General features: G+C 37.0%; 1 protein-coding gene across 2 annotated transcripts in view; it reads right to left on the bottom strand.

The window, feature by feature from the left end:
* PLXDC2 (plexin domain containing 2) overlaps nt 1-26,716 on the bottom strand; it is a 462,643-nt gene that overhangs the window by 43,476 nt on the left and 392,451 nt on the right. The gene's annotated exons all lie outside the window — the stretch shown is intronic.

The raw sequence follows: 26,716 nt of genomic DNA, 5'->3' as shown, positions 1-26,716 counted from the left end.
ATAAAGTACCATTAGAATTTTTTCTTTTACTTTCTGTACAACTCTTCTTTTCCATGACACCAATTTTAGAAGTTAGATACTCTTCATTTGGGCAATGAAAATTCCATGCTATTAATGATTAAAAATACTTTGTAATTGTTTTAATTTATAGTTCAATAAACAAAATTAACAGCCTTTATTCTAAAAGTACTATGCAAAATCTAAAACTCTAATTAACTATATAATAAATTTAACTTTGATTTTTCTCATTAAACCACTGGCACTTTTACCTATGGAAAAATTGATTATTGTTTGAAAGTTCCTCTCTCATTTTCTTCTGGAAATTTTATATTGAAGAGTATAATGCTTCTTTTGGTGGGCTAGATAGGCATTTTCAGAAAGTCTATGCATGAGTTCAAAGGCTAGTTTTCAAAATCTGTTTTAAACTGAAATGCTCTTTAAAAGAGTAACAGATGGATGCTAAATGACCCTCAAATAGTTTTATCACCATCTGAAGAGAACACATAGCATATCAAAATATTCCACTATGCCACAAACCAGTATCATTTGGTCTGACTTTTACTGAGATGTTTTCCACTGTAATACCCATTTTCAGAGAATCAGGAAAAAGATATTAAATTTCTAAAGTAATAATTATCCAACTCAAAGTCAGTCAACCAAATAAAGCTAATCTCTAAAGTCTTCTCTTGTTCTAAAATTCTGCAATCTTTGATGACTACTCGGGTATTTAAAGATCTTAAATTATGTGCAGCAGGTAACCATGTTTATGTGCATACTATGATTGATATTTTTGAACCATTAGAAAATTACTTAATATTCATAAAAGTTCTACAGCAGTGATTCCTAATCTTTTCATTACTAATTTGCATCTTTATTTTAAACATTATTTTTGTCTGTTGAACCTCATTTAAAAAACACTGATTTATTTCTCTTATTTTAGATTTTTGCTAATAAAAAGCATACATGACTGCCTCTCAGAATGTGCAGTCAACAATAACAGAATTCCAGATAAAGCAAAGGAACATGACTTCCCAATTCTTCCAGCCCATCTTTTACATTTTTGTTGTTATTGTTTGTTTATTATCTGCTTGAGACCCATAGTTGGTGTTTGGTAATTCTTCTCCAAATCTAATAAAGCTCAATATCCTAAAGCTTTCCCTTACATAACTAAAATTCATTATTGAAAGAATATACAATTTAAACAGTAATTCATTCTATAAAAATTCACTCACAGAGAGGATTCTGGGAAGAAGGAAGAGTATGAAGTATCAGGAATCTGTCTCCCTACATAGACAACAATTGCATTGGCAGAATGTGTCTGACAACTATCTTGGCACTTTGGACTCTATCGAAGGCTTGCAACTTTCAGGAGAAAGGCTTGTACTGTAAATTGTGGTTAATTTCAGTCCATGTCAACTCTTAGCATAATAGTGGCTACCCATCCTCCACCCCTCAGTCATGTGGCAGGCAGCTGCACATATGTTCCTGAAGAAGCCTGCAGGAGCCAGGGCAGGCAAAAAGTACCCTGTCCTCCAGAGATCAGGGATCTGTGTTCTGACCACTGATTGGTGCTTCTCATCACAGAGGCACAAAGATGGAGCCATTGGTTTCTCCTACCTTCCTCCATTGTTGCAAGCCCTTCCCCCTCTGGCTGAAGTAACTTCCAAGGGATTTAAAGAGCCAGGGCTCTTTTCACCCTCCCCCACTTCATTTTTCTCTTTTTCCACTTTTGGGAGCTAGATAGTAAAGACTAGGACATTCAAAAACAACTGCATGTATGGGGGAAAATTAGACAGTGAGTGCATATGCCCAGGAAATGGCTCAGAAAAGAATTGAAAAGACAGTAAGATTACACCTCAGGCTGATCCTCAGCATAGAGACAATATGCAGCAACAACAACAACAAAGAAGACAATCAACAATAACAAAAATAATATCAAAGAGCAGCAAGCCCTGGGGAAGGGCAGGGGGAGAATCTGATTTCTGGAGTTACCACATTATTAGATTCAAATGTCCAGTTTTTAACAAAAATTCACAAAATATGCAAAGAAACAGGAAAGTATAGCTTATTCAAAGGGAAAAAAAATCAACAGAAACTGTTCCTGAAAAAGAACTGATGGCAGTACAATAGAGTTTAAAACAACTGTCTTGAAGATGCTCAAAGAATCAAAAGAAGATGGGGAGAGAGTCAAGAAAACAATGTGTGAACAAGATGGAAATATCAATACAGAGATAGAAAACCTAAAAAGAAAGCAAAAAGAAATTTTGGAGCTGAAAAATACAATAACTGAAATGAAAAATTCACTAGAGGGATTCAAAGGCAGATTTGAGCAGGCAGAACAAAGAACCAGTGGACTTGGAAGACAGGACAGTGGAAATCATTGACTTTGAGGGACAGAAAGAAAAAGAGCCAAGGGGCCATCAAGTACATCAACATGCACACTGCAGGAGTCCAGGAAGGAGGGACAGAGAGAGGGGCAGAGAGAATATTTTCAGAAATAATGGCCGAAAACGTCCCAGATTTAATGAAAGACATGAATATAAACGTCCAAGAAGCTCAAGGAACTCCAGTAAGATGAAGTCAAAAAGACCCACACCAAGATGCATTATAACCAAACTTTTGAAAGACAAAGTCAAAGAGAGAATCCCTAAGATAACAAGAAAGAAAATAGCTATAATCCAGACAAAAGGCAAGGAATATTTATTTATTTATTTATTTATTCATTCATTCATTTATTTGAGAGAGAACAAGAGAGTGGTGGGGGGAGAGGGAGAGAGAGAATCTCAAGCAGACTCCACACTGAACATGGAGCCTGATGCGGGGCTTGCTCTCACTACCCTGAGAGATCTGACCTGAGCCAAAATCAAGAGTTGGATGTTTAACTGACTGAGCCACCCAGGCGCCCCTGTTTATTTATTTATTTATTAGAGAGAGCACAAAAGCCAAGGAATTTAAACATTCCCTACAAAAAAATAAACTAAACACAAAAGAAGACAGTAATGCCGGAGGCACATAGAAACAAATAGCAAAAATGTTGGAATTAAACCCTTCCTTATCAGTAATTGTTTTACATTTAAATGGATTAAAGTCTCCAATCAAAAGACACAGACTTGGGGGCGCCTGGGTGGCTCAGTCGTTAAGCGTCTGCCTTCGGCTCAGGTCCTGATCCCAGTGTCCTGGGATCGAGCCCCATATCAGGCTCCTGGCTCAGCGGGGAGCCTGCTTCTCCCTCTCCCTCTATCTCGCCCCCTGCTCATGCTCTCTCTCTCTCTCTCTGTATCTCTGTGTCTCAAATGAATAAATAAAATCTTTAAAAAAAAAAGACACAGACTTTCAGAAAGAATAAAAACACATGATCCAACTATATGCTGACTATACGATACTAACTTCAGATAGTATCTGAAAAATAGATTGTAAGTGAAAGGATAAAAAAATATATTCCATGCAAATAGTAACTAAAAGACAGCAGAGGTAACTATACTAATGTCAGACTAAATAGATTTTCAATCCAAAAGGTTATGAGACAAAAAAGCACATCAAGTCTTAATAAAAGGTTTCAATACAGTAAGAAGATATAACAATTACAAACATTTACGTAGCTAATGACAAACCATCAAAAAATATGAAGCAAAACCTGACAGAATTGAAGGGAGAAACAGACGTTTCTGTAATAATAGTTGGAAATTTCAATATCCCATTTTCAATATTGGAAAGAACAACCAGACAGAAGATAAGTAAAAAAAGAGGACTTACCACAATAAACCAACTAGATCGAACAGACATATACAGAACACTCTACCCAATGACAACATACAATTCTTCTCAAGTGTGCATGGAAGACCTTTTAGGGTAGACCATATGTTAGGCCACAAATTAAGTCTCAACAGGTGTAAAAAAATAGATATCATACAAAGAAGTTTCTCCATCCACAGTGGGATGGAGTTAAGAAATCAGTAACAGAAATAAAACTGGAAATTCACAAATTTGTGGAAATTAAGCAACACACTCTTGACCAACGAATGTATCATCGTGAAATCACAAGGGAAATTAGATATGAATGAAAACAAAAACACAAAAACCAAAACTTGGGCGCTACAGCAAAAGCAGGGCTAAGGAGAGAATTTACAGCCGTTAATGCTTACGTTAAGAACAAGAAAGATCTCGAATCTATGACCTAACTTTACAAGTTGAGGAACTAAAAGGAAAAAAACAAACTAAACCTGAAGTTAGCAGAAGGAAGAAAATAATCAAGATGAGAGCAGAGATAAGCAAAATAAAGAATAAAAAAAATAGTAGAGAAAATTAATGAAAATTGGTTCTTTGAAAAAATCAACGAAATTGGAATGGGGACTCACACACTAGCAGTCTAGCCTCAGAGTCTGCACCCTGAGCCTCTGATCACTAACCCCTCAACTGACACTGAACTGTATGTACTGCTATTTCTTCTTACTTCATGTTATCAATTCTGGCAAAGAATTCTAAAAAATCCTCGGTAATTTCAAATGAAGAAAAATTAACTTAAATATGGTTAAAGGATTAACATTGTGCCTTCAAGAGGGCAGGGGCTGTGTCTGACTTGTCACTTCTCTGGGACTATGTCTGCCCTCATATGCACTGAAAATCCATGTTTGTCAGAAGGGATGGAGGGAGAGAGGAGGAAGAAAAAAGAAAAATAAACCTGTTGAAAATGGGTTAGAGCTCTTGGAATGACCACTTCTCCGATAAAAATCAAACAAGGTTATAATAAATTACTTTATTTGGTCTTCAGTTATTTTATCTCTGCAGTGGAGTCAGTAACAGTAACTACCCCATAGGAGTGCTGTGAGAATTAACCATTGAACACATATAAAATGCTTAGGAAGGTAGCTGGTATATGATAAGCACCTAATTAATGTAGCCATTGTATTATTACTTCTAATATGAGGCAGGTTGAGGCAAATGATGGTGTCTGATTCATGACACCATATAAATTATGTTTTTGCCCTTAACATTTGTTACTTTTAAAGTTTGGCTTTATTCTTAAGTATGCTTGTATCATTGTACTTTGTGCACTTGGATTTTTTCTTATTTTTAAAAGTATGATACATTACTGTCATGGGAAAACAGGATTCATTTAAAATGTTGCTTTGGAGAAGATGTGGCAAAAAAAAAATCTACTTGGGTCAAGAGGGGAAGCCTTGAATTTTTCTTCAAATCCCATGTGTCATTCCATCCATCTATCCTTCCATCCCTCTCCGCATCTATCCATCCCTCCCATCCTCAGATCCATCCATCCAAATAGCATCTGTTTCTATGTCTGGGATTAGTAGTCTTTTATAAGTAGCATGCCAAGATTCAGCCTCACTTTTTGTGTGTGTGTGCAGAATAGGGAAGGGAAGAACAAGACACTTGTGAGTTAGCTTCAGGCTGCCACTTCCCAAGTGAACCAGCACCTGTTGAGGAGGCAGCAGGCAAAATATAGCCCTTCCTGGGGAGAAACGAGAGAGCCAGAAACATGTTTTATTCAATAAGAGCTCCAGTCAGTAAAATTACCACTGACTTGGAGGACGTAAATTGCTAATCTTTAGAACATAAAATCATAACCGGATTTATACCTTGAAACCTCACTCACTGCCTTCACTTAGTCATAAATGTTTACTTTCTCACTTATTACTTATTTATATTTTCGATAATGGCTTAGTTACATTATCTCCTTTCTAAAACACTCCTTTGCAGTGCTGGTGTGGATGTTAAGACACCATTTCATGTCTAATGAAATCTGTACAGAGTCTAGTTTGTTGCTAGCCAAATAAATATTTTATGACATTTCTGGATGATGATTTTAACAAAATGAACAATCTTCATAGACTCTCAAAATATTGCTAACCAGGAGACAAAATAAATATTGAGGGATCTGCAACCGTGCATATGACTTTACTCTGTGTTGTAATTAGGGCAAACCATTTAAGGAGAAACACAACAAATTCAATTCCAAAATATTACAGAGGCATCCTTGTGTCCCAAGCAAGTGCTATTTCCAAATGCTTCAGAGTTGTCATCTGAATGGAGTGGCCAAAATTGCAAAAAGATTTCTGGAGAACGTATTTTTCCATTTTCATATTATTTAGGCAAGTTGTCTGCATCTCTACTCTAGCTGCTTTCTCTACTAACAAGTATTATGATGGCATATTAAAAGGTTGTTGAATCTGGAGATGAAGTGATCACTCTATTGATGTGCTTTGATTTTAAATTCTTTCACCATTTGTTTCCAGTTTGGTATCACTGCCCCATTAAATGATACAGGGTTTCACACTCACGGGTACCTGCAAACAGAATTCAGGAGATCATCTGTGTTAAAAATGATGACCACCTCAAACACAAAATTTAAATTTAAAGTGTAAGCAAGTGCTAGTAATTTCCATCATTGAAATTTAGTTCATTCACCTCGCGGGTGGACGGCTCAAATTGATTTCAATCCTTCAGAAAAGACAGTAAACAAAAATGTCAATTTTGGAAATAGTCATTCATTCCTGTGGTTTGACTGATTGTTCTTGGAAACTGGCATACACAACTGGGTCAGAGAAAACCTTGAGCCTATTTCAGGTACAAACTTAAGCTCATGAGAGTCCATGAGGAGTTGGAGGAGCTATTCCAAAAGGTCACGAGTAATCTAGTCGGAAGACTGAAACTCTTATTCTAGTCTTAGAAATATCTTATGCTCTTTCATTCATGTCCGAAAGTGAACAAAAGCCATACAACTATACTCATACACATACAGTATTGCGCACAGGACAATTCAAATCTTTAACTTTTTTAGCCTTACATCCTGTATTCAAATAAGAGCAACTAGTGATAAAGGATAGTAAGATACCATAAAACGGAGCCTCAAAGCCCAAAAAGGAAGTATATAGATATATGTGAAAAGCTTATCAAATCGAGGCCATTTTTTTTTTGCTACTCTGTTTAAGACAAATTTTAAAACATAAATGAAACACAGAAAATCAATAGTATCAAAGATAATATACTCTCCTCTGACCCACTGAATGACCCATGAGTTCCTACTTTTTAGTACTTTATAAAATGCAGATCAATATTTAGACATAGAAAAGGCTATAAAAATTGTCAAATTTATCTAAGCCATCTGCTATTTTGCGGTAAGTTTTAGCTACCATGATAGTAAAGACAACAGATTTTTAAAAGGCATTTTAAATACATATGAAAAATATTCGAGACCTCATGCAAATGTGTTTCATTTGCTGCACTCCAAGAAAAGTTTATGACCTATTGACAAGAGGAAAGATGAAAGATAGAAGGAAATAGAAGAAGGAAGAGAAAGAAGGAAAAAAAAATTTGACAGGTTGTTTCTTCAAAGTGTTGTGTCTGATTTTAAAACTCTACCTCTCCTTGCTCTTTATATGACTGATGTTTTTCTCAGGATTTACATCAGAATATCAGGTGGCACTGATATTTGGTATTTAGAAGTATAGTTCTTCAATATGTTAAAAAGATTTTAATACATTGCTAAAATGATCTGTACCCACTATTAAATCTTGCCAGTAATTAAAGTCCAGAAATAAAGTAAAACTAAAATAGAAATACTCCTTGTCTGAAATTTTATTCACTTTAGTAACTAACTCTTCTCTTGGCTTTAAAATGAAACACTACAGCCCATAAATTCCACAATGTATTAATATCCTTTGGGGGACCAAGAGGCTCATGGGTTGGACAAAGTCTTGCACAAATCTGTGCAAAATTCATAAATCTTATACACGTGATGTCAAAATGTTCTTTTTAAAGCTTCAGAATGAAGTTAAACTATGAATGCTTACAATGTTAGTGTTCCAGTCTTGGATTAAAAACACACACAGACACATGACTTTCCCTGTGGAATATTATCTAACCCATTTACAACCTAAAGCATGTCATGGAAGAAAATCAAGTGATAAAATTTTTAGTTAAATTGACTTTCCTTTGGAAGTTTCCCTTGTAACTGATCTCATTCTGTAGCTCATCTATTTTTCCTCTTAGTGCTTTTGAATTTCTACATCCATGATCATGACCTTGACTTCATTCAGAATTTTTTCGGTGTTTGAATTTTTTTGATGCTTGCCAATCTGTCAATATTATTCAGGTATTAAGGGTCCCTTGGAACTATTATATAAGCTATACCTGATCCACAATATGTGTCACTGTGACAATACATTCATAATGCACATTATGATCTCCATTGGAAGGATTAGGGTAAATACTGTGAAAAGATGTTAAAATGGGTGCACAAACCCCTGCTAAGTGCATTATGTATGGTGAGAACAATATCTGGCAGGGACAGCTGGCCCTGCTTCTCTTTTGCAGCCTGGGCTGCAACAGGGCAGCTGTGAAATTTCATTCAGGGAAACATATAAAACATTCTGGGCTAAAAGAGCTTAGGGGATGACAATCCTTTTTTTAAACAATAATCCGTTACCTTTCATCTTAGAAAAATGAAGCTAAATAAAATTTCTGTGAAATCATTTTTTTTTAAAAAAATGCTTGATTCCATCAAAATGAGGGATTTTGGATAGCAGTCACCACACCCAGCCCGCTTCTAGCTTCATTATGTGATTGGTGCTTTAGTGTAGGCATATGTGTGAGCATCTAAAAAGAGGGGATTTACAGTGCTTACAACTGCCATAAGACCCAAAGTAAATCTGTGGAATAATCCATTATCATTTTTCACTTCTTGTGTATGTACTACTTTTTTTTTTAAAGATTTATTTATTTGAGAGAGAGAGAGAAGGAGGGAGAGAGGAAGAGTGGGGAAGGGGCAGGGGGGAGAGAGAGAATCTTAAGCAGACTCCCCACTGAGCGCGGAGCCTTATGTGGGGCTCGATCTTATGAACCTGAGACAAAATCAAGAGTCGGATGCCTAACCCACTGAGCCACGTAGGAGCCCCATGTATGTACTACTTTTTAAAAGTAGTCTACATACGTATCTAATATTTTCGGCAACCAAGATCTTTATAAGACTTAACCTTTAAAACTTTTCTTAACATTAGCTTTCTATCCAAAGGTGTTTTTGTATACAGTTGTCTCGTCCTCCTAAAAATATATTTAAAATTTATTTTTGAAAAATAAAATGTGTCTCTACTTCTACAAAATAATCCAAAGAAAAGGGATCTTAGCACCTAAATTGCCCATCCAAATATTAAACTAAAGAGTTTCACAGAAATTGTTTCTCTTTTAATTTCATGCCAAGCCCTTGCAAGGGTTAAGAAATCAGGGTTTTAAAGTACAGAAAAAATGTAGAGTTTTCTTACTGAATATATTCACAGTGAATATGAAATACCAAAAATAAGATTGACGAAAGTACTTTTAAGATTGGGGGGTACAGAACAGAGTGACTCCTCATACCATTTAATCCAATCCATTCCCGAATGAAGTCACTTATGTTGACAGGTCATTTATACACAAAACTATGAGTATCATAATGAGTGTTTACTTCCCTACCAAATCCACCAGGTTTTCTCAACATGGAGGAAGAACCCTCTTCACCTTGCTTCTATCAGTGGGGAAAGGCAAACGTGTGTTCAAACCACTTAGCTAATATAGACCCTTAGTCTTTCCACTCCTCTTAATCATGGCTGCACTGTCAGGTCAATATCAGGCCTTCTTGAAATTATTCAAGGAAATTGGATCCAGTCTCTCACTGAAGCTGAAGTGCATGAATCCAAGGGCATCTATCTCATAAATAGTTTTTCCAGTGGAGAGATCAAGCTCTATCTCACATTGTATACCCACCATTAGGAAAACAGGCCAATAAGGCCCTTTAATCTATCCCCAGACCACAGCAGGAGCTGGGCCATGGGCCATGCAAGATAGAACCTGCAGCCATTATTTGAAAAACAAAGAGCCCAGCTGCTGAGGTGCAGTAAACTATCTAAATAAAATCAACCTTCTAGTGATTATCCATAAGCAACTTCTTTTGAAAAGTGCTGAATATTAAATCAATATTATTAAATCAATCCCAAGTTCTTTGACATTTGATTTTATGCTCAATATTAATGAAAACCTTTGGGTTTCCTAAGAAAGCATAACTTAATTTAGTTGCTAAAGATATCATTTTGGCCTGTGTGTGTGCCTTAGAATTAAAACCTCAGTCCTTCATGTTCTCAACAACCACACGACCCTTTTGTTATTCGTTGTGGTTTGATATATACAGTCCTCCAGGAGGGTGAATGGGCAGGACGACATGTATGTGCTATGCATCATACAGAGACAGAATCAGAAACTCGAAAAAAAATTGGGTTGGGTCTGGAATTTCATTTTAATTTGTGTTACCAGAGCTAATAAAAAGTGCCCATGTGTCAAAGGTAGGAAGAAAAAATTAAAACCACTGAGAGCCAGTTTTGCAGAATATTTATATTTCACCTGGCTCAGATAATACCCCTAGCAGGGACAGAATCAGGTAGCCTGCTTGAGAAGAGAGAAATTGTGTTATTATCATAATTGCCTGCCCCCAGATCCTGGAATATCAAGTTTCCTGAAATATAAAGTTTCACAGGTTGAATGTGGGATAGAACATGGTCAGTCCGGGAGGTGAGCACTAGCCTCATCCTAATCTTTTCCACCAAATAAGCTTTGTAAAATGGCCCCACAAAGTGGTACGTGGTACTCCCAGGAGTTTTACAGTTGCAAGGACCTTGGTCTCAAAGTGTTGGGGGTACAGGAACCACCATGCTCATTCTGACGTTGATGTGGCAGTTGATGCTGCTTCTGTTCGCTGAGAAGCTGGATAGTTTCAACAGTGGGGGAATGGCAGACAAATGGCTTCATGGCTGACTGCAACATTTGGAGCAATCCTCCCTGCAGACAGGATGGCATTGGAAAGCACAGCTTATGCTCTGACACCAGATCATTGGTGGTAAAGCCCAGCTGCGTTCCTTACCAACCATGTGACCCTAGACAGATTACATAAATCCCAGGGCTTCCACTGCCTCAGGTGTAAAATGGGATTATAATAGTACTTTTTCAAAGCAGTACTTTCTTTAAAGATTAAATGAGATAACATACAAAACCCTTAGAAAAGTACCTGGTATACAGAAACAGCCCAATCATTTCTAGATAATTTTATCATTATTAGCAACTACATGGGAAGGTTCTAAGAATAATTTAAAGCAAAACATGAATCACATAATCAGAAGTGTTAAATTTTATGTCTACTAATTTGAGAAGCTGGTTTGCTAAGGATATGCCTTTTTCCTTTCTTTAGTTGAGAATTTCAAGAGGCTTGGAAGAATTTATTCATGAGATTTTTCAAAAAACTGTATTTAGTTTATGAGCAACACATTAAAACCTCTCTCTTCTCTTTTAAAGGAGATAAAACTTGCAGCCTCGAAAAGCACAGATCTTAAGTGTACAATATAACACATTTTAATAATTTCCATGTCCCCAGAAAGTTCCCTTTTCCCCTTTCTAGTCAATTCTAACCACATCACACCCCACCCCATGATGGGCACCCACTAAGCTGATTTCTATTATAGTAGATTAGTTTCGCCTGTATTGAATTTCATACAAACCGAATCATACTGTCTGTACTCTGTAGTGCCTGGCTCTTTTTACCTAACATGATGTTTTTAAGATGTATCTGTATCATTGCATGTATCACTGGTTTGTTCTTTATTTGTGCTAAATAGTAGTCCACTGTATGAATACTCAATTTGTTTATTTTTCTATTGCCAAACATCTGGACTGTTTTCAGTTATTGGCAATGATGAATAAAGTTGCTATAAATATTCTTGTAAATATTTTTGTGGATATGTTTTCTCTTGGATAAATACATAGAAGTGGAATTTCTGGATCAAAAGGAAGATGTATGTTTAGGTTTTATAGAATTGTCACTTTTCCAAAGGGATTGTACTATACCACACTGATTGGCAATGTAAAAGACTTCTGGTGCACCATATCCTCATCAGTATTAGTGTTCTGTCTTTTTAGTTTTAGATTTTGACATGGGTGTAAAATGGTACCTCATTGAGGCTCTTGCTTTTTTAAAAAGGCAGTCTGATAATCTATGCTTTTTTTATTATTATTATGTTATGTTAATCACCATATTGGAGTGTTTATTCTATTTACATTTAGTATAATTATTGGTAGGGCTGGATTTGACTTTTTTTCTATTTTTCTTCTTTGTGTCCATCCATTATGTGATCCATTTCTCCTCCTCTCTTGTCTTCTTCAGCCTAAACAAATATTTCTTAGAATTCCATTTAAATTTAGCTCTACATTTTTTGTACATTTTCTTTAGTGATTGTTGAACTTAATGTTAATATATGTTAAAGTCACTTATGGTTGAAATTTTATCAAACAAATTGTTAATTCATTATTGTAACTGAAATAATAACATTTGGTCATAGAAACTTACAGCACTATTATGAATCAATGTTAAATAAGGACTCCTGTCCTTACTACCCATGGTACATTTAAAATCTTAACATGGTATTACTTAAGCTAGAATAAAACTAAGGTGAAAATTAGTCTTAATGGAATAGTAAGTCACTGAAAATCTACCTGTGAAAAAGATTAAAATAAATTTACTATCTAATGGATTAAATTACTTTAATCATTATGTCTTTTTAAAAATAGCATATCTTTTCTCTCCATCTTTCTTCTTTTCTCCCTCCCTCCCTTCCTTCTCCTTCCTCCCTCCCTCCCTCCCTTCCCTCCTTCTTTCCTTCCTTCCTTCCTTCTTCAACTAGATCAGCATATTACATGAGAAATAAGCTTTGGCAATTGAAGCACACATGAAAAAATTTAGTATTTAAGTCACAAAACCTTAAGAACGGTCGCCAAGGTTAGTGGGCTCCAAATACACTTTGGCAGGCCCTTTACACATTAATAGAAGGCCTCTTGTTCCATTCCCCTTGGAAATGTTTTATGGGTTCTCTCAACTCCTAGACACCATACTCTGACCTCTCACACTTACTCTCCCCATACTACTTTTTCTCCTACTACACTGAAAAAGCAGGAAGCTCAGATGAAATTCCCTCAACTTCTCCCTCCCACCTATCTCCTCTCATCCATGTTGACTGACCCATTCCTACTTGTTGATATATGAAAACATTCTTGGTCATCTTTTAATTCCTTTCTTTATGTCTTCTTTGTACTCAACATCTATAACATGTAAATAGCTCCTAGAATAAAATGACATCATTAACAACAGAAATCACTACTTTCCTTTTCACTGAACATCTTGAAAAAGTAGCCTGTCCCTGTTGACTTCAATTTCCTTCTTGCCCATGGACTTCTCAAATTCTATCTGGGAATTGTATTACTGTGGAATGTAGAACTGTCCAACAAATGCTAACATGTTACCTAAATTAATGGTCACTTTTCTATTTTTTTTTTACCTTTCTTTCTCTCTCTCTCTCCCTTCCTTCCTTCCTTCCTTCCTTCCTTCCTTCCTTCCTTCCTTCCTCTTTTTTTTTTCTTCCTTCCTTCCTCTTTTTTTCTTTCTTCCTTCCTTCCTTCCTCCCTCCCTCCCTTCTTTCTTTCTTTTTCTTTCTTTCTTTCTCTCTCTCAGCCTGCCTATAGCATTGACATTGTTTACTACTTCCTCCTTAGAATGTTCTTCTCTTTGGTTTCTGTGATAGCAAAATATACTAGTTTTCTTGCTATCTCTTTAACTCTCTTTGCAGTTTTCTAAACAAAACTTAGTGTTCTCCATTTAGTTCTGTGCTCTTCTAATTTTTATACAATCCTTCTGTGATCTCATTCACTCTCATAACTTCAACTGTCATTTCTATGCTGATGATGCCTAAATTTATATCTTTTGCTTGTATTTCTCAAGTGAATTTCAGATTTGCGTCAAAAAATTCTGACTGGACATCTTCATTTGGTTGGTCCACAGATACTTCAAAGTCAGTAAGCTCAAATTAAATTCATTGCCTCCCCCCACAACCTGTCCTCTTCCGGTAACCCGTATTAAACAGTATCATCACACATCCAGATAACTAAGCTCAAGTCCTGTCAGCCATCTTGGCCAATTTCTATCACATAAATCACACATCCAATCAGATATTAGTTATGTAGTTTCACTTCATTAAAAAGTACTTTTCATGTCCAGTTTCTCTTCCTTATTCCTACTGTCAGCCACTACTCTGGCCTCTCAGCCTTTCTTTTATGGATTGCTAGTACAATCTCTTAAGTAGTTTTCCTGGCCTCAGGCTTACTCCTTTCCCCTCTGTTCCCCACAATCCCTCAAGAATGACCTACTAAACATGTAAAACTTTTCATGGCACTCTCCTGTCTAAATGATGTCAATGGCTCCCAGTGTCTTTGGATAAAGTTAATAAACTCCCTTGCCTGGCGTAAAAGGCTATGAGTGCTAAAGCCCCTACTTATCTCTCAACCTCACCATCCACCACCACCTGTGTACATCTTTACCCTAGCCAAATAAAATGTGGTGACTCTTTGGTTACCCAAATAGATCTTGATGTCTCAGGCTACTGACTTCTGTCTTTGCTGGTCCCTCCACTGAAATGTCATTCTTCTGTTCCTTTTCTGCACAAATCTTATGTATACTTCAAAACTTAGATCAAGTATCTCTTCTGAGAATCTTTCTCATTATTTCAGTTTTGTTTAGATGACTTTTCTCTGCCTTCATAGTTTTTCCTGAGTCTATCATTGTACTTTTCACACCACATTTAATTATTGGTTAGTTTCTTTATGTCATCCCACTAGTACACTTGTTTCTTTATGGCAGGTAGCAGCCCTTGTTTACCTTTGTATCTCCATCATTTACCAATGGGCCAGGCATATAGTGGTGTAAGAAATGTTTCCTCAATAAATGAAATCAAGTCTAATTAAATCAACATAAAATGTAATTTTCTAGTGACGTGTATATTATTTTAACAGCATAAGGCAATTAACTATGATCACTAGATATGTCATACTAAAAAATTATAATAACTTTACACATGTTTGCCCCAGGAAGGGTAACAAGAAATATTGGGTAACAAAAAAAATTGCTCCTGAGGCCTCTCATAAATCACAGGTTCCAAAATATAATGGTATATGGGAGTTTATTTCTTCTAACAGGAGATTCCCAAGGCTAGGTATCTGACAAAAAGAGGGCAGATAGAAAATTATTTAGGAGATGAGCACAGAAAAGAAGGGAGGTATTGATCAGAGAAAGATATGTAGTAAAACATTTTGCCAATGGCAAATGGAAAGTGTATCTGGAGCTACCTCTTGAAATCCATGTATGTGTGTGTTTCCTGAGAGGTTCTGTTACATCATTTTGTTCTACATCCTATCATCAGCACAAACTCTATAATTCTTACCTACAAATCAACATAAAGGGGAAAAAGTATATTCCAAAGTGATTTTCTCTTTCTTTTCCTATGCTGGATAATGACTTTTTTTAAACTATTAGATTGAACAATGAGATTGCAATTTTTGTAGGTCAAATTTGGTAAAAAACAAAAAAACAAAAAAACCCCCAGCAATTTCATATGGTTCAATGAAATACAGAAAGTGTAATGGTCTTTACTAAAATAATTTTGCAATAACTAAAATGGACTAATTTTCTATTAATGACATAACAGACATAATGCTTTAGGGTCCCCTATCTCTGCTGAGCAAGATGCATTCTTTACATGGAGACAGAGATAATTTGTTGTTGTCATCAATTAAAATGTTGTTTTATGGGAGTCATGAGGTATAGGTGAGGACCAATGCATGGATTCAGAGTAAGACATGTCATTCTTGTTTGGGGGACTCTGGCATAAAGAAATCAAGAATTTACTCAACTCCTGATACTCAAAGTGTGGTCTGTGAACTGGTGGTGTCTGCATAGTTTGAGAGCTTGTTGTAAATGCAATGCCAAGGTTTGGGTTCTATCCTAAAATGCCTATAGCAAAGAATGCATTTTACAAGATTCCCTCTTCACCCAGTGATTCTGATGCACCTTATTATTTATGAAGCATTGCATCAGACCACTTGCTCACAACTCAACTTTACATGGGATCACCTGTGGGGTTAAAACATATTGATGCCTGAGTCCCAGCTCCAGAGGTTCAGATTTAATTGGTGGGAAGAGCAGTCTGACCACTGGGGTTTTTATAAGCTGGAATAATAAAATTAGATGAGAATAACCAGGTGATTCTAATGTACAGAAAAAGTTGGGAACCACTACTCTGGATGAAATTTTAGGAGAGAAATTCTTAATCCTAGGGGATATTCAAAAATCACATTCTGCAGCATAAGACATTTTCACAATTATGGCATACATATGCTTAGAATAAAGTTAGTGCTACCATGAAAAGTAGCCAAACAAAGCAAAGGATAAAACCAAATGTCAGGATACTTTATAGTTTTTAGAAACAGAAAGTGAAATATATTCAATAGCCCGTCAAAAGGAAATAACAGTTTCCCTTTCCTTTACAGCTGTGATCTATGTGAAAGAAGTAGATGAAAAAAAATAGCAAGGGAAGGTGGGAGGAAAAATGAAAGATATGTTACTTTGATGATTTATGTATTAAAGTCAAAAAACAATTTGAATGATAAATGAAACATTAGACACTTGCTCTGTCACTACAGACTAGGTAATAAAAATATAACCTTAGAAGTATTCTAGTGAAAAAACCAGAATAATGTTCTAACATTTTATCTTTGGATGAAGAATCTCAGGATATGTTCAGAAATAAAAAACTAAACACAGCAGAATCAGAATTTAGACCCACTATTCCATAGTAGCTCATTCAAAGTATATCTGTATTTGATCCTGGAAATCAACCACTTTGCAGATTTGTACCTCAGAATTAACTTGATCATGTTCTGCAAACTGCTTAATGTAGCTATTCCAGCATCTCTTTGATGGTGACACACCTTCTGACTCAAGAATGCAGCCTTTCAGAAACCAGGTGTAGCAAAATTCCACAGTGCCACCTGCATAATACATCAATGCTCTCTGGAGTGCTGTTACTTTAACTATTATTAGCAATTAAGAACTCATATTCAAATATGTTTTTATTTTTATTTTTATTTTTTATTTTATTTTTTTATTTTTTTTTTTTTAAAGATTTTTTATTTATTTATCTGAGAGAGAGAATGGGAGACAGAGAGCATGAGAGGGGGAGGATCAGAGGGAGAAGCAGACTCCCCGCTGAGCAGGGAGTCGGATGCGGGACTCGATCCCGGGACTCCAGGATCATGACCTGAGCCGAAGGCAGTTGCTTAACCAGCTGAGCCACCCAGGCGCCCTCAAATATGTTTTTAAAAAGACACTTCACTTTATCAAAAGGAAGAACATTTGGAGGAACCAAGAGCAAATGTAGTTTTGGTACTTTGATCAATCTCAGTCAACACATTTTTTTTTTTTTTTTTAAGAGAGGGGGAGAGTGGCAGAAGGAGAGGGAGGAGAGAATCTTAAGCAGGCTCCACCATCAGCATGGACCCCCAATGTGACCTGAACTCATGACCTGAGCTAAAATCAAGAGTTGGATGCTTAACCAACTGAACCACCCAGGTGCCCCTTAGTCAACATATTTTAAATAATAAAATCAAATCACAGGATTTTAGAGCTTAAAATAATTTTAACATCTGCAGTGTAGCAGAATGGTACAATTCAATTTGCCCAGTTGAGCTGAATCTGGTTGAAGATTTTACTTCTTAATTAAAGGACCTTGCCATTGATTCAACTTGCAAACCTCTTTTCAGTTCTGGATATAATTTTATCCGGGTCACATCTTGAAGACATTTACATTTCTGTTTAGGTGGTGAGTGTCATTAGGAAGCAACCTAGTCAAATGCCAAAGAAGGCATTTAATAGTTGTACCTACTATAGTATATAGCTAGGTCATTCCTTGGAAATGTAACTCCTCAAGTAAGCTTCTGCCAGGATTTGAAAACCCAAAGAAGTTGTGATTTTAAATGTTTATAACCACTATCTACAGAAATACATATATTTAAAAAAACACAGTCTAGAAACCCCTTCATGGCGAATTAAACCTGAATTTCCAGAGAAACCAAGAAGGTTGAAAGAATTTTAAATTAGATTTTGAACATAGACACACAGTTGCCTGTAGTTTGGAGAACATATGCCCATGATCCAGACCACTACTCAGTTCCACAGGAGAATCAGCACATAGTGATTTTCATAGAAAGGATAAAATGGAAACTACTGTGTCATTACACGGGAAAATAAAATTTCATTTCCCAACACTTAAAAGTATCGTCAGTTGTTATAGCAAGGAAAAATAATAGTGTAGGAATATGTGGCATTTCCTATTGGAAGTTTGATGTAGGAGACCTGTATTGGAAGAACACAGTAATACTGAGAGGTTGTGAGGACTTGGAATCTGTATTAAGGAATTTGTATTATTAAATAGAGTCACACACCAGGTCTGCCACATACTAGCCAGATAACCTAACCTTTCTGTACCTTCATTTCCTCAGCTATAAAATGAGAATAAGAACAGGACCAACTCACGGGGATGTGGCATGAATTAAATGAGGTAACACATGACAGCATTTAGAATGGTGCCGGGAACATAGTAAACACTCAGCACAGATTTCGTTTTCCTCTTCTTTTTCTTTTTCTCCTCCAACTATTTGGAGACAGTTGTAGAGATGGAGATAAAATGCTATCTTTATATTGGCTCTTCTTAGTCTTTGTATTCCACCATTCAATCAATCAATGCTATACCTCACTAGGGAGCCTGCATTCCGTAGCTATCATTCTCTTTGTTTAGATTTGTCACGTTTTTGTCTCCAGATTATTCATAGGTCTTAGGATTTCCACTCAACCCTTAAGGCAAATAAAACTTCTCCAACCCAGAAACTAGCCTGAAACTTCCAGAAGCTCTACCAGTCCTACTCTAAAGGTAGCAGGAAACTTAAATCACAACTGAAGATTCATCAAGAGTGACTTAGCTGGCTGTAACTCAGTTTGGGTCCTGTGAATGAGGAGCCCTGTGGTGAGCCTTTGGTGCCCAGTTGCTCAGAAGCATTTTCTACTCTCATGTCAAAGATGAAGGAAAATCTCCTGGAAAGTGAATGTATAATCATGTCAGCTGTGGATGCCACTAGAAAATTGACTATTTCAACCCAGAGCAATGTCCCAGAAAGACTCAGAGCCAAGGTAATCCAATATCTAAAGGCAGCATCATTAGCTTCTAGCTACATATTGACTATTTTGAAAAAATGTCACCCTCTTTTTCAGGAACATACAGACCTCTAAATTAAAATGCTTTTAGAAACAGCCAATTAAATGAAATTAAATCAAGAAATAGAATGTGCTAAATTTCTTTGCAACAATACATAGCAATTTACAAAAATTTATTAGCTTGCTTTTTTTAAAAAAAAAATTCTCAATAAATGTGAGAAAACATTTACATTAGGCATCCTTTTTCATTATTAGCTCCATCTTGCAAAAATGTTTACCTGGATGGGGAAGGGGAAAACAATTCTGAATTCTGTTTTCAACATGTTTAATCAACTAATCAAGTTAGATTTAAATTGGCGATCCTCCCTGAATCTTCAAATTCCATAAGATAAAAAACAATGAAAGCATGCTATTTTAATGAAGGTGTGATAAAAAGTAATGTGTAATTTCCCTTAAGCACTGTTTTGAAGGAACATTTATCTTAATACTGGTCAGGTTGGTCTGCTTTAACTGTACTTTCAGAAAAAGTGCTTTATAAACAACCCTAGACATGAAAAGAGTTCCAGTATATAGACACAGTTTCAAAGTCTTATTGTGATATTTTGGAATTCTGGGGGATACATGCTGCATGTTAATGATCATCTGAAAATCCAACAGTCAACTTCTCTAGTATAACAAAAAAGAAAAAAATGTCTTCCATTTACATCAGGAATTTACTTCACTTGATTTCTCAACATCATAAGGTAGTTCTAATGCACTGCATTAAGAAAATCTTCAGCGTTTTCAGATTCCTTGCTGCACTAAACAAAACTAAGGATCTTCCTTGGGGTAATTGGTAATATTCTAGGGAACTATTTCCCAAAGTGTATTTCACAAAACATTAAATCCATGAGATGCAAATTATAGAAAAGTTTTATGACCAAATTGTCGAGAAATGCCAGATCCAATACTTTATTGCCAACTTGAAATTTCTTTAGAATACATGCTCCTTGAAAGCAGGGAATTTGGCTAAGTCTTGTTCACTTGTCATGGCCCGAGCCTGTAACAGTGCCCTGCACTTAGCAGGCATTCAGCAGGAATTAATGAATGAATAAACAAATGAACATTAAAAGCTTTGAACAGCTGTCTAGCAAAGAAACTTCTTTAATTTTCTTTCATCCAGAATATCTCATACTATTTAATCACAGGAATCCTTTTTTTTTCTGTTAGCATTACAGAATATTTGTTTTAAATATTTAGAACATTAAAAAAAGATAAAAGAAAGCGTAGAAATGAAACCACTACCCATATTAAGATTTAAATGTAACAAATACAACAGAAGCCTCTTGGGAAGCTCTCCTCCATTTCATTCATGTCATACTACCCTCTTTTAAAATAAGGTAACACCAGGGAGGAGCAAGATGGCAGAGGAGTAGGAGACCTAAATTTCATCTGGTCCCAGGAATTCAGCTAGATAGGGATCAAACCATTCTGAACACCTACGAACTCAACAGGAGATTGAAGAAAAGAATAGCAGCAACTCTCTGAACAGAAAAGTGACCACTTTCTGGAAGGTAGGACGTGTGGAGAAGTGAATCCGAGGCGATATTCGGGAGGACAGACCGTGGGGGAGGGGGCCTCCGTCAGCCGCTACTGGAAAGTGATAGAGCAGTGGAGCACAAAATCGGAACTTTTAGAAGACAGCTCCACTGAGAGACGTCGCTCCAGTGGCTAAGCAGGGGGGTGGAACCCTCGCTGGGACAGTGTGGTCTCAGGACCCTCGGGGTCACAGAAAGACAAGGGGTGCTTGAGTGCGGCAGAGCTCCCAGGTATCGGAGCGGGGAAGCCGGCTGCAGAGAAAGAGCCGAGGAGTGGGCTCTCAGCTCGGGGTTGCCATAAACCGTGATCCGCAGCACAGTCGGACCACTGCTCTTCCAGCAGGGACCCAACAAGTGGAAGATCCGGAGAGACATCCCTTCCTCCCCCGGGAGGAGTGGCGCGGGAGCTCACCACAGGGATCTGCAGGGTTTGGAGATAGAAACGCTAGGTCACAGGCCAGGTGAGCACGGAGTGCAGCCAGAGACAGGGTAGACGGGAGTGATTGACTGCTTTTCTCTGGGGGCTCACTGAGGAGTGGGGCCCCGAGTTCTCAGCTCCTCCAGGGCAGAGACTTGGAGGCCATTTTCACTCTCGTCCTCCAAAGCTGTATGGAAAGCTTGCAGGGAACAAAAACTCCCAGGAGCAAAACCAAGCAGATTACTTAGCCCCCGGCAAGGGCAGGGCAATTCCGCCTCCAGCAAAGACATTTGAGAACCATGGCAACAGGCCCCTCCCCGAGAAGATCAGCAAGAACAGCCAGGCAAGACCAAGCTTAAGCATCAATGAGAACAGCAGAACTCCAGCACTAGGGGAATACTGCACATAAAGTCATGGCTTTTTTCCCATGATTCTTTAGTCTTTCAAAGTTAATTTTTTTAATTTTCTTTTTTCTTTTTCCCTTTTTCAACCAACATCTTATCAATCCCTTTTTAAAAAGTCTTTTTTATTTTTCATTTTTAGAGTCATATTCTATCCCTTCATAGTAATTAACCTTATTTTTGGTATATATATAAGTTTTCCCTCTTTAAAATTTTGGGATACAGTTTCTTCTAACAGACCAAAATATACCCTAAATCTCTAGTGTATGGCTTTGTTCTAGTCTCCTGCCTGATCACATTCTCTCCCCCCCCTTTTTTTTTAATTCCCCTTCTTTCTTTTTTCAACCAACTTATCAATTTCTTTTATAAAATCTTTTATAATTTTAATCTTTACAGTCATATTCCATTCCTTTATCATATTTACTCTTATTTTTGTACATATATAAGTTTTTCTTTCTTTAAAATTTTGGGAGGCAGTTTCTTCTAACAGACCAAAATATGCCCAAAATCTAGTGTGTGGCACTGATCTATGCACCAGCCTGATCATACTTGATCATATTCTTTTTTTTTTAATCTTTTCCTTTTTCTTTCCTTCCCTTTCTTTTCCCCTGGTTTCAGTTCTCTTCTGATTTGTTTAGTGTATATTTTTCTGGGGTTGTCGTTACCCTGTTAGCATTTTGTTCTTTCATTCATCTGTTGTCCTCTGGACAAAATGACAAGGTGGAAAAACTCACCTCAACAAAAAGAAAAAGAGGCAGTACCGACTGCCAGGGAACTAATCAATACAGACATTAGTAAGATGTCAGAACTACAGTTCAGAATGACGATTTTAAAGATACTAGCTGGGCTTGAAGAAAGCATGGAAGATATTAGAGGAACCCTCTCTGGAGATATAAAAGAACTAAAATCTAACCAAGTTGAAATCAAAAAGACTATTAATGGGGTGCAATAAAAAATGGAGGCTCTAACTGCTAGGATAAATGAGGCAGAAGAGAGAATTAGTGATATAGAAGACCAAATGATGGAAAATAAAGAAGCTGAGAAAAAGAGAGATAAACAACTACTGTATCATGAGGGCAGAATTCGAGAGATAAGTGATACCATAAGACAAAACAATATTAGAATAATTGGGATCCCAGAAGAAGAAGAAGAAAGAGAGGGGCAGAAAGTTTAATGGAGCAAATTATAGCAGAGAACTTCCCTAATTTGGGGAAGGAAACAGGCATCAAAATCCAGGAGGCACAGAGAACCCCCCTCAAAATCAATAAAAATAGATCAACACCCCAACATATAATAGTAAAACTTACAAGTCTCAGAGACAAAGAGAAAATCCTGAAAGCAGCTCGGGAGAAGAGATCTGTAGCCTACAATGGTAGAAACATTAGATTGGCAACAGACCTATCCACAGAGACCTGGCAGGCCAGAAAGGACTGGCAGGACATATTCAGAGCACTAAATGAGAAAAATATGCAGCCAAGAATACTATATCCAGCTAGGCTGTCATTGAAAATAGAAGGAGAGATAAAAAGCTTCCAGGACAAACAAAAACTAAAGGAATTTGCAAACACGAAACCAGCCCTACAAGAAATATTGAAAGGGGTCCTCTAAGCAAAGAGAGAGCCTAAAAGTAACATAGACCAGAAAGGAATACAGACAATATACAGTAACAGTCACCTTACAGGCAATACAATGGCACTAAATTCATATCTTTCAATAGTTACCCTGAATGTAAATGGGCTAAGTGCCCCAATCAAAAGACATAGGCTACCAGATTGGATAAAAAAGCAAGACCCATCGATATGCTGTCTGGAAGAGACTCATTTTAGACCCAAAGACACCCCCAGATTGCAAGTGAGGGGGTGGAAAACCATTTACCATGCTAATGGACACCAAAAGAAAGCTGGGGTGGGAATCCTTAGATCAGACAAATTAGATTTTAAACCAAAGACTATAATAAGAGATGAGGAATGACACTATATTACACTTAAAGGGTCTATCCAACAAGAAGATCTAACAATTGTAAATATCTATGCCCCTAACATGGGAGCAGCCAATTATATAGGCCAATTAATAACAAAATCAAAGAAACACATTGACAACAATACAATAATAGTAGGGGACTTTAACAGCCCCTTCATTGAAATGGACAGATCATCTAAGCAAAAGATCAACAAGGAAATAAAGACTTTAAATGACACACTGGGCCAAATGGACTTCACAGATATATTCAGAACATTCCATCCCAAAGCAACAGAATACACATTCTTCTCTAGTGCCCATGGAACATTCTCCAGAATAGATCATATCCTAGGTCACAAATCAGGTCTCAACCTGTACCAAAAGATTGGGATCATTCCCTGCATATTTTCAGACCACAATGCTTTGAAACTAGAACTCAGTCACAAGAGGAAAGTTGGAAAGAGCTCAAGTCCATGGAGGCTAAAGAGCATCCTACTAAAGAATGAATGGGTCAACCAGGAAATTAAAGAAGAATTAAAAAAATTCATGGAAACCAATGCAAATGAAAACACAACTGTTCAAAATCTTTGGGATGCAGCAAAGGCAGTCCTAAGAGGAAAGTATATAGCAATACAAGCCTTCCTCAAGAAACAAGAAAGGTCTCAAATACACAACCTAACCCTACACCTAAAGGAGCTGGAGAAAGAACAGCAAATAAAGCCTAAGCCCAGCAGAGGAGAAATAATAAACATCAGAGCAGAAATCAATGAAATAGAAACCAAAAGAACAGCAGAACAGATCAACGTAACTAGGAGCTGGTTCTTGAAAGAATTAATAAGATTGATAAACCCCTGGCCAGACTTATCAAAAAGAAAAGAGAAAGGACCCAAATAAATAAAATCATGAATGAAAGAGGAGAGATCACAACCAACACCAAAGAAATACAAACAATTATAGGAACATATTATGAGCAGCTATGTGCCAGCAAATTAGATAATCTGGAAGAAACGGATGCATTCCTAGAGATGTATCAACTACCAAAACTGAACCAGGAAGAAATAGAAAACCTGAACAGACCCATAACCACTAAGGAAATTGAAGCAGTCATCAAAAATCTCCCAACAAAGAAGAGCCCAGGGCCAGATGGCTTCCCTGGGGAAGTCTACCAAACATTTAAAGAAGAATTAATACCTATTCTTCTGAAACTGTTCCAAAAAGTAGAAATGGAAGGAAAACTTCCAAACTCATTTTATGAGGCCACCATTACCTTGATCCCAAAATCAGACAAAGACCCCATCAAAAAGGAGAATTACAGACCAATATCCCTGATGAACATGGATGCAAAAATTCTCACCAAAATACTAGCCAATAGGATCCAACAGTACATTAAAAGGATTATTCACCATGACCAAGTGGGATTTATTCCTGGGCTGCACGGTTGGTTCAACATCTGCAAATCAATCAATGTGATACAATACATTAATAAAAGAGAGAACAAGAACCATATGATCCTCTCAATAGATGCTGAAAAAGCATTTGACAAAGTACAGCATCCTTTCTTGATCAAAACTCTTCAGAGTATAGGGATAGAGGGTACATACCTCAATATCATAATAGCCATCTATGAAAAACCCACAGCGAATATCATTCTCAATGGGGAAAAACTGAGAGCTTTCCCCCTAAAGTCAGGAACATGGCAGGGATGTCCACTATCACCACTGCTATTCAACATAATACTAGAAGTCCTAGCCACAGCAATCAGACAACAAAAAGAAAGAAAAGGCATGAGAATCAGCAAAGAAGTCAAACTCTCACTCTTTGCAGATGATATGATACTTTATGTGGAAAACCCAAAAGACTCCACCCCAAAACTGCTAGAACTCATACAGGAATTCAGTCAAGTGGCAGGATATAAAATCAATGCACAGAAGTCAGTGGCATTCCTATACACCAACAACAAGACAGAAGAAAGAGAAATTAAGGAGTCGATCCCATTTACAATTGCACCCAAAACCATAAGATACCTAGGAATAAATCTAACCAAAGAGGCAAAGAATCTGTACTCAGAAAACTAGAAAATACTCATGAAAGAAATTGAGGAAGACACAAAGAAATGGGAAAACGTTCCATGCTCATGGATTGGAAGAACAAATATTGTGAAGATGTCAATGCTACCTAGAGCAATCTACACATTTAATGCAATGCCTATCAAAATACCAGCAACCTTTTTCAAAGAAATGGAACAAATAATCCTAAAATTTGTATGGAACCAGAAAAGACCCCGAATAGCCAGAGGAATGTTGAAAAAGAAAAGCAAAGCTGGTGGCATCACAATTCTGGACTTCAAGCTCTATTACAAAGCTGTCATCATCAAGACAGTATGGTACTGGCACAGAAACAGACACATAGATCAATGGAATGGAAGAGAGAGCCCAGAAATGGACCCTCAACTCTATGGTCAACTAATCTTCGACAAAGCAGGAGAGAATATCCAATGGAAAAAAGACAGTCTCTTCAACAAATGGTGTTGGGAAAATTGGACAGCCACATGCAGAAGAATGAAACTGGACCATTTCCTTACACCACACACAAAAATAGACTCCAAATGGTTGAAAGACCTCAATGTGAGACAGGAGTCCATCAAAATCCTAAAGGAGAACACAGGCAGCAACCTCTTCGACCTTAGCCACAGCAACTTCTTCCTAGAAACATCACCAAAGGCAAGGGAAGCAAGGGCAAAAATGAACTATTGGGCCTTCATCAAGATAAAAAGCTTTTGCACAGCAAAAGAAACAGTCAACAAAACCAAAAGACAACCAACAGAATGGGAGAAGATATTTGCAAATGACATATCAGATAAAGGGCTAGTATCCAAAATCTATAAAGAACTTATCAGACTCAACACCCAAAGAACAAAGAATCCAATCAAGAAATGGGCAGAAGACATGAACAGACATTTTTCCAAAGAAGACATCCAAATGGCCAACAGACACATGAAAAAGTGCTCAACATCACTCAGCATCAGGGAAATCCAAATCAAAACCTCAATGAGATACCACCTCACACCAGTCAGAATGGCTAAAATTAACAAGTCAGGAAATGACAGATGTTGGCGGGGATGCGGAGAAAGGGGAACCCTCCTACACTGTTGCTGGGAATGCAAGCTGGTGCAGCCACTCTGGAAAGCAGTATGGAGGTTCCTCAAAAAGTTGAAAATAGAGCTGCCCTATGACCCAGC

Source organism: Halichoerus grypus, chromosome 6 (genome assembly GCF_964656455.1).
Source record: "Halichoerus grypus chromosome 6, mHalGry1.hap1.1, whole genome shotgun sequence".
Lineage (NCBI taxonomy): Eukaryota > Metazoa > Chordata > Mammalia > Carnivora > Phocidae > Halichoerus > Halichoerus grypus.
The sequence above is the reverse complement of the archived record's forward strand: the minus strand, read 5'-3'. Positions and strand labels throughout refer to the sequence as shown.